The 10,235-nt window shown below is 40.6% G+C and overlaps 1 pseudogene; it reads right to left on the minus strand.

Annotated features, from left to right (window-relative positions):
• Nucleotides 1–276: 276 nt before the first annotated feature.
• Nucleotides 277–8,439, minus strand: LOC115725958 (annotated as a pseudogene).
• Between the last annotated feature and the right edge of the window lie 1,796 nt (nucleotides 8,440–10,235).

Genomic DNA, 10,235 nt, shown 5'->3' on the forward strand with positions numbered 1-10,235 from the left:
GATTTTTGAATCACAATTTCTTGTACTCATGTCAATCTTGTAGGGTCGCCACGCCTGTCATCCTGTTAGTGGAGCCTAATCCAATGTACATGGACGTTAGCCGTTCTACTAAATCACCTCCTTATTTAAAAATCTCTAACAACATTCTTGAACAGGGAATTCTACAATTCCCATAAATACATTTTCAACACAGAATTTGTAATTCTATACAAAAGTACAACAGGGAATTCTTCAATGATATTATTGTTTCCTTCTGAAATGGCCGATCAACTAAAGGTAGCTCATCATGAATGGTTGATAATTCTTAAGGTCATCCTTTAGTACTGCGATTGAACCTGCAGTTGCCATGATCGATATCGCAAGACAGGCCAGGCTTAGCATTTGGAGGCATACCCATCTGGTGCTCCGTTTGGGAATTTGTTTCTGTCTGATATACATCTCGACGGGAAAATAGACCGCTAAAGGCCAAAATCCCCAAGTGATGATATCCACGACATCACTGATAGGCGGGAATAGCATCTGTTGGAAAATCTCCTATAATCTCTCCCTAATTATTTGGAATATTCTGTGATATTATATGATTTGATTTTGTTAGCTGTAAATTAGCTACTGATAGAGATTAGGGGCTGATTAGTATCTATACCTAAAATAGGTTTCTTACCTAATTTAGGTCTTTTATTCCTGTATATATTCACCTTGTAATTACTCAATTAGATGAAGAAAAATACAGATTCTTTTCTTCATGGTATCAGAGCCTAGTTTTCTGATCTGAATTTCATGCCTCTGTTTTTTTTTTTTCACTACTGCTGCTTGATTGCATTCCTTTTTTCAGCCTTATTGCAGACTTAACCAGCCATATTGCTAGCCTTCAGTTGTGTGGTAACCACCCTTTTTACTCGAACCCCTCTTAGTCTAATCTGTCCATTCAAGTTGCCGAATGGAAGATTCGGGGAAGTCTATCTCCAACGAAACCAAGTCCTCTCTTAAGGATCAATCCAACTCATCGATTGGAGATTTTCCCAACATGAAGGAATATCGGTTGGATGGAAAAAATTTTCTTCGGTGGGCACAAATTGTGAGGACGTTTCTTAAAGGAAAGGGAAGCTCGGTCATCTGGAAGGCTGGTCCGGGACAAAGTGATCCCAAGTTTCAGACATGGGGCGAAGAAGATTCCTCAATTATGTCATGGTTGTGGAGCTCAATGCAACCTGAAATCAGCAAAAATTACATGTTTCTCCCTACTGCCAAGGAGATATGGGAGGCTGTTCGTCAGTCTTATTCAAAAGTTCAAGATGCAGCAGCAATATATGAACTCAAGACAAAGGCTTCAACAACAAAACAAGGCAACCGTTACGTTTGGGAATACTACAATCTCATGAGAGGACTCTGGCTTGAAATAGATAACAATTTGAATATACGGATGAGGTGTGTTGAAGACACTAATACTCTCCGAAACCATATGGAGAGAGATAGGATTTTTGAGTTTTTGGTAGGTCTAAATGCAAACTATGATCGGATTCAAGTTCAGATTCTCGGAAAGAAGCGGCTGTCATCCTTGAATGAAGTTTGTTCTCTCTGTAAGAGGAGAAGAAAGCCGAATGTAATGCTTGAATACCAACACACGAAGGATCCGCCATGAAAGCAATTAAGGAGGAAACAAATTCGACACAAAGGGAGGCCGGATCCAATTAAGGGTGCGCATGGTAACACTTCTGATCAACTTCTCAACTCGACCGGAAGTTGATTTCTCAACTTCTCCTTCAAAGCGAAGCTGATTTTTCTACTTTTAGATCAACTTCGATCGGGAAAAATTCGTTTGATTATAGTTGAAAATTTCTACTTCTAGAACATTATTAACAAAATCTTCGCCGGCGCGGAGCGGCGGGCGGGCCGGGCGGCCAGGCAGCGTGGCGGCCGGCGGCCGGCGATGGGCGGTCGGTGAAGGTCAATGTGATCGAAGAAGTGATTCTAAGGTGGAGAAGTAAAAAAATTACTTCTCAAAGTTGGCAAAAATCTTGCGAAGTTAAAAATTCCACCGAAGTTGAAAATCCTACCGAAGTCAATTTTTTACCAAACGGATTTCTACTTGGCAAGGTTTTTACCAAACGGTTTCCGTGGATTGTCACGGCGAGAAATGCAGTAGAAGTGTTACCATGCAGGCCCTAAGACAAGGGCGGTGAAGGTTTATGGTGGGTTTTCGGAAAACCCCGCCATACAAGAGAAAAGCGCTTCAAGCTTCATGGAAGAACACGGGTGCTCGGGAGAACTAAAAGACAGCCACAAGCCACATGACCATTGAAGGTGAAGCTGCCCCTATAGATCAATACAAACCTGTCGGTGAGGAGATATTTAACGAGAAGAAGTTGGTAAAATCGGGGCTCTCCTTGACTCCCTATCTAAGTCTTATGATATTTGTTCATTGGTCCGGTCGGGTGCGTGTCTAATTTCTGAAAACTCAACGGCTTCTCGGTACCCTAATTCATGGATTCTTGATTCGGGAGCAACCAACCATATGACACATGATCCCACTAAATTCGAAACTTATAAACCATCGCCGGGAAATAGGAGTATTACCATAACAGATGGATCTCCTGTTCTTGTAGTTGGCCAAGGAACCATAACTCTAAATCCCTCACTTAAACTTGACAATGTCCTTCATGTTCCTAAGCTGTCCACCAATCTCCTTTTCCATTAATTAACTTACCAAAGATCTGAATTGTGAGGTATTTTTCTCTATTGATCATTGTATTTTGCGGGACCTAAAAACGGGGAGGACGATTGGATTTGCTAAGGAACGGAATGGGCTCTACTACCTTGAGGATTCGAGCGGAACCGGTTGGCCTCTTGTGGGTTATAGTACCTCTTACAATTCTTATAATCCTATCCACTCATCTCAGATTTGGCTTCACCGTTTTCGACTAGGACATCCACCGTTTAGTCTTCTTAGGACTATGTTTCCTTCCATTTTTAAAGATGTTGCTGTTGAAAATCTTCATTGTAAGGTTTGTGAAATTGCAAAACATCATCGTGTTTCATTTTCTTTGAATAATAATGCTAGAGTTTCAACACCGTTCTCTCTTATTCATACTGATGTGTGGGGTCCGTCTAGAATTGCTAATTTTACGGGAGCTAGATGGTTTGTCTCTTTTATCGATGATTGTACTCGTACTACATGGCTCTATCTTATGAAAGACAAATCTAATGTTCAATCTATATTCCAAAACTTTCATAAAATGATAGTCAATCAATTTGGGGTGTCAATTGGGAGAGTTAGGTCTGATAATGGGAAGGAATATTTCAATCAGCATCTTGATCATTTTTTCCAAACTCAAGGTATTATTCATGAGTCTCCCTGTGTTGATACCCCTCAACAAAATGGAGTTGCCAAAAGGAAAAATAGACACCTCCTAAATGTTACTCGGGCTCTCCTCTTTCAAATGTACGTGCCAAAGCATTTTTGGGGGGAAGGTGTTTTAACTTCAGTATATCTTATTAATCGGGTTCCTTCCAAAAGCTTAGGAAATAAAAGTCCCTTATAACTCCTGTCTACATTTTATCCTGATGTTTCCCATAACTATCATATTTCCCCTCGGGTCTTTGGGCGTGTTGCATTTGTGCATATTCATAGTCACAACCGAAACAAACTCGACCCCCGTGCTCTAAAGTGTGTCTTTATTGGGTACTCCAATACTCAAAAAGATTATAAATGCTATGATCCTTTAACATGTTGAGTTTTTATCTCTATGGATGTCACTTTTAATGAAAACCAGCCGTTTTTTCCTTCCAACCACTATCTTCAGGGGAAGACTCCTAATGAAGATAGTGAGTTTGAATCACTGCCTCCACTACTAGTATGTCGTCCACTCCAACTTCGTCTCCTTCCCCATCTCTGTCTAGTCCTAGCCCTCTTAGTCCACCTAGTCCTTCATCAAGTTCATCGAGTCCTCTATCTAGTCCTAGTTCCCTACCAAGTTCTCTGCCTAGTTCATCATCATCATTTAGTTGTAAGAATGAACCAACCAAACTGCAAGTTTACTCAAGAAGAACGAAGCTCAATCCGGAACTGGATCAAGTCCCGTTATCCGAACCGTTATCAAGTAATGAAATCACTCACCCTTCTTCTAATGAACCAGAGTTAAGTGATTTGGATTTACCTATTGCCTTGAGAAAAGCTACCAGGAAATGTACTCGACACCCTATCTCCTAATTTGTGTCATACCAAAGACTATCTACCCAACACAAAGCCTTTATTACTGCTCTTGATTCAATTACTATTCCTAACTCGGTACATGAAGCTTTTGAGGATAGGAATTGGATACAAGCTATGACGGAGGAAATGAATGCATTGAAGAAGAATGATACATGGGAAGTTGTAACTTTACCCCAAGGCAAGCAACCGGTGGGATGTAAATGGGTTTATACCCTTAAGTACAAAGCTGATGGGACCTTGGAGAGGTATAAGGCAAGGCTGGTCGCAAAGGGGTACACCCAAACCCATGGGGTGGATTATCGGGAGACCCTCGCACAAGTAGCAAAGATGAATACAGTACGGGTGCTACTTTCTCTTGCAGCTAATTTTGGTTGGTCTTTGCAGCAATTTGATGTGAAGAACGCGTTTTTACATGGAGATTTGGAGGAGGAAGTCTTTATGGAGCCTCCACCAGGTTTTGACAAGGACTTTGGAAACAATCAAGTGTGTCGGCTTAAAAAGGCTCTATATGGTCTGAAACAGTCCCCAAGAGCTTGGTTTGGAAGGTTCACGAAGACAATGCTTGAGATGGGTTACAAGCAAAGGAGAGGGGATCACACCCTATTCATCAAACATTCAAATGAAGGTATGGTCACAGCTCTACTTGTGTATGTAGATGATATAGTTGTGACTGGTAATGATGAAGCTGAGCAAAAGTCTCTTAAGAGTAGTCTTGCTCAACAATTTGAGATCAAAGACCTTGGAAAGTTGAGATACTTCCTTGGTATCGAGGTGGCCTACTCTAAGAAAGGTATTTTTATATCCCAAAGGAAGTATATACTTGATCTTCTCAAAGAAACATGATGTCTTAATAGCAAGGCGGTGAGCACTCCTGTTGATGCAAACCGTAAAATGGATGGACGGGGAGAGAATAGCATAGTTGAGAAAGGGAGATATCAAAGGTTAGTAGGAAGGCTTATTTATTTGTCTCATACGAGGCCGGACATAGCCTATGTTGTGGGAGTTGTAAGTCGGTTCATGCATGATCCTAAAGAAGAACATATGCAAGATGTCTACCGGATCCTTCACTACCTCAAAGCTACTCCTGGAAAAGGCATTTTGTTTAAAAAGGGCGACAAGCTGAATCTTGAAGCCTATCTTGATGTAGATTATGCGGGGTCACCAACGGATAGAAAGTCCACATCTGGCTATTGCACTTTTCTAGGGGGAAATCTTGTCACTTGGCGGAGTGAAAAACAAAATGTTGTTGCTAGATCTAGTGCTGAAGCTGAATTCAGGGCAATGGCGAATGGGATATGTGAACTTTTGTGGCTCGGGATTGTCATTGAAGACCTTAGAGTGGGACATGAAGGAACTATGAGACTCTATTGTGATAATAAATCAGCAATCAACATTGCTCACAATCCGGTTGAGCATGATTGAACCAAGCATATTGAGGTAGACAAACATTTTATCAAGGAGAAGCTTGAGTCTGGTTTGATAACTACTCCCTACACTCCTAGCAAAGATCAACTAGCAGATGTATTGACCAAAGGCCTACCGGTGTCGAGATTTCAGGAGATTATCAGCAAGTTGGGCATGGAAGATATTCACTCACCAACTTGAGGGGGAGTGTTGGAAAATCTCCTATAGTCTCTCCCTAATTATTTGGAATATTCTGTGATATTATGTGATTTGATTTTGTTAGCTGTAAATTAGCTACTGATAGAGATTAGGGGCTAATTAGTATCTATACCTAAAATAGGTTTCTTACCTAATTTAGGTCTTTCATTCCTGTATATATTCACCTTGTAATTACTCAATTAGATGAAGAAAAATATAGATTCTTTTCTTCAGCATCAATAACACAGTGGTCAAGATCACGAAAACCATCCTCTAGACAAGCCAAAAGAGCTTCATGTTGTATCGGCCCAAGAATGCTGGTACGGGATCTTTATCTCTTTGTTGATGAACTCACTACCAGGCCATCAGGCCATCTATGAGTAGCCTGTTTCTCGACGAAGGCGAAAATTGGCTGGCAGTATAATCGGTATGCTGCAGCAAGAAAGATCACGATAGCAGCATTGGCCAGGTCAAGAAGCCAGAATGGGTTGTCGAAACCGCTGCTGGTCAGCAGATTTACGGGAGTGGTGTCACCGAAAGCAGCATAGCCCATGCAGCCACAGAGCATGTAGATGGTTGTGAGCACCACAGTGCTCCAAGCAATGGCTTTCTTCATGGTCGTTGCTTCTGATGGTGGGGTCTGATGGTGTCCTGCCAAAGATAACAAGGTATTTCGATTCTGTTCTATCACTCTTAACCAGTTCCTTAGTTTTTTAACAGATGGAATCGTGTTTTAAGTACCTCAATTTCAATAAGGATATCAGAAAATGCGTACGCCTCGGCGACATAACCAACAGCTTGGAAACTCCTCCATATCTTTGGGGTTTCAGGCACACATTCATCACTCGTTCTTCTCAGACTACCCTTCAAACTTCCATTAGCTGCTCATCAAGGGGGGAGAAGAAGGTTCTGGAATGTATATGGGCAATATTACCTCTTGAAATTTCTGGGCCATGTGTTGAGAAAAGAAGAAACCCGTATCTGCAACTTGGGCAATTCCTAGGCCAATAGCAATCAAAGAGAATGTGAAGGACATGCCTGTAGCCACCATAGAAATCCACCATATTTGATCGAAATGCGAAATGCGGAATCAGGGACACCAGAATCTCTGTGATGCCAAACATGATCATGTATGGATTGCTCAAAATGTAGCACTGGTTCTCCCCGTTACTCTTGTGGGTGCAATTCACATATTTTATAGCCCTTTTATTGGAAAGAGGGAACGTGTATAAATTGAAAGAGCCAGGTTATATAAGAAACAGTAGAACTGGAAGTTCATTGTGATCTGCTAAATAGATTTGTCATGGGTTTGGGAAATAGAATTGTACTCACATCATGCTGATAGATGCTTCACGGGTAATGCGGCTGGCGGTTCCGAATAGGTGCAAATATTGAATTAAACCACATGCTTTTACCTTTGCTCCACCTGAGAATACCTAGAAACTGTCAATATTCCGATACTGTAGAGTTACTATCATCACCAATCTAAAAGACACGCGGCTCATTTTGCTAAGCATTTGGAGACATAGGGTAATGGGAAATTTAGTCAAAGTGCAGGAGTCAAATAATGAGAAGCAACAGATATATCACTTGAATTCCATACCGAGAATTGAGTGAACAGTGTCCACGTAGGTGTGGTTATGCCTGCTGGAGACAGGGTCGCCACTGCTGTAACAATCGGTGAGGAGGCAAGAGGTGTAGTAGCTCACAAAGGAGAACAAGAACATCACAGCAGGGCCTGCAATCTAACCCAGCTGAGCAATGTCCCATGCCAGGGTAAGCACTCCCGTTCCTACCATCGCTGTTATAGTGTGCGCAGTCGCTGTCCATAAGGTCCCTGATCGGTCACCCGATAAACTTTTATCAACTCTTTACATCTGGAGAACTTTCATTGTCTCTTTAGGTTATTTTTTCAGTAATTTATGAAGGAATCACACTTGGATAAAGAAAATTAAACTGTTACTCCTAGTACAAAATATGTACATTTTGCATGGCTAAAGTATCAAACTTGTAGTAAACTAGTATGAAAGAACTAGACAATATGAGCTAAGAAGATAAGGTTGATTACCCGTTCGTCTGTGGCGGTCGTTGTCGCCGGAGGGTCTGTAGATACTCTAAGGAAGCATTTCAACGGAGATGTCATCAACTTGGCGGTTTTGCTTGCTCTGGGTGGCAGCGTTCTCACCCATCTTTAATGTCCCAAAAACAGAAAAAGAAGAAGGAAATAGCACTTGCTAGTAAGTTGTGTGTGTGGAAACTAACTTGCCACATAAAAGGACCTTCAAAATTTATTCATCCATAAGAATGCATGTAGTTTCAATCTGGGTGGTATCAGTCCTACTTGCAAGTTTTACTAACACTAATCGAATCAAAATCATATATCATTGTGGCTTCTAAACAAAAAGGAAGAATTAGAACTGATTAGGGATTACTAAACCTTTGCCACAGAACTTGTAGATTTCGCAGCTCCAAGGACGATCTGGTAGGCATAAATGTGGTCCAAAACAACATGTAACAGGCAAAGTTATATTGATTAAAACAGACTATTCTCATGAATATGTCAAGGATCAAGTCCAAAATGAACAGGCTCTTAAAAGGTGACTTGGTTTTTATCACCTGATGGGAGAACAAAGAAAATGCCAATTGTACTTGAGGTTTGTGGCTTTCTATATGAGAAGTATAATATAGAAAATGCCGATTGCATTTGAGGCTTGATCACTTGATGGCAGAACAAAAGAATTCTTTTCATTGCTCTTGAGCGATGGGAAGAAACAATCGTAAGGTCATGAGAAACCAAATTTATCATCACTATCATGAATAACTACATATTGGCAAGAGCGAGCACTAATTAGATATAACCACTCACCTTAATTATTTTGCAGCCTTTCCCTCAATCAAAGGCAATCAAAGAGGAAGAAAAGAATAATATACGGGGAGGGATTTATCATTAATGGAAGAAAACGAATATGGGTTGAGAAGACCCAATTGCTGTGCTCGCCATGTGATGAATCAATTCTACTATAAAGGAGAAAAGTTAAAGCAACTATAGTTTAAGAATATTGAAAGGAATCAATGCTCGTTTCTCGTCCGTGTTTGTTATTGCATTTTTTATCGGGAAAATTTCAAAAAACTTTTAAATTTATTATACTGGTGTCAATTTAGTCCTAAAGCATTTGATTTAGCCAATTTAGTTCGAAATCTTTTGACAATGGACTCTATCTAACAAATAATTTGCCGGAAATTGATGATATGGACGTCGGTCATTTTATGTAGCACGGTTGGCATTGATGTTTTTTTTTTTCTTTCTTTTTTAATTTGTTAAGGGCCGGCCGAGATCAAACAACCCCTACCAACCATTGGGTGAGGGCCTAAAGCCCTTATCGGCCTGTGGGGAGGGTCGTAACCCCTTTAAGTTGGTAGGCGAGGGCTCATGGCTGGCCGCGATCGAGTTAGGTGAGTCACTTTGGGTGGGGGGGGGGTGGTTCTTCCAGTCCTTGCTAGCCACGGTAAGGGTGACAATCGTCCAGTTATGAGTGAGCGTCGTGAGCCCTTGCAATACACTAAGCAAGGGTTTGTGCCTCACCAGCTACGTGCTATGGTAGCGAGCCCTCACCTAGTGGCTGGCCAAGACTTTTAGGTTTTGCCACCTAAATTTTCTTTTAGGCTAGTAAACCTAGCTTAGACTCTTCCAAGTCCATATCAATTTGCAATTTATGTTCACATATTCACCATGCAAAAGATTTAATCATGGAGTCGCCACAAATTAATTTTTTGATAGGTCGATTAGACACCTAAGCAAAATAATGGGAGAATAATTTTACTCCTACGAACCAAAGATTTTGAATTTAGGGGATTTGGTTATGTTAAATTACTCTAACTCCCTTTTGGTATCATTTCTTTTATTTGTCAAAAAAATTATTGACAGGCTGCTTTGATTGATTTTAGCGTTGGTGCTAGCGTTATCACTTAGAGGGGGTGAATAGGAGATTTCAAAGAACTTTAGAAATCAAGGTGGAATTTATACAAATAAGCTTAGAGCTTAGTTCATACAATGATCGCTACCAAGATCTGAGGTGTTCTTAGATTCAGTGGCGTGCATAATTCAACTATCACAAAATAATAACAAAGAGTTTAAGAGATAGAGAATTTGCACAGAGAATATATAGTGGTTCAACTTTGTTTAGGCCTATGTTCACTTTTTTACACCGACAGGCAATTGGCTGGATTCCATAGTGAATATATCAGAGATTACAAGTTAGTAACAAATCTTGAGTCGAAAGACTTACCGTCTAGCACTCACACACTTGAATGAACTCCTTTAAGTATTATAGTGTTTGGATCTAGAGTGTATAAAGGATGTGAAGCTCTCTTGATCTTGAAATTTAAGATTCTGCTTTCTCATGTGTGCACTCTTCAGCCTTGA

This window comes from Rhodamnia argentea, chromosome 1 (assembly GCF_020921035.1).
Source record: "Rhodamnia argentea isolate NSW1041297 chromosome 1, ASM2092103v1, whole genome shotgun sequence".
Lineage (NCBI taxonomy): Eukaryota > Viridiplantae > Streptophyta > Magnoliopsida > Myrtales > Myrtaceae > Rhodamnia > Rhodamnia argentea.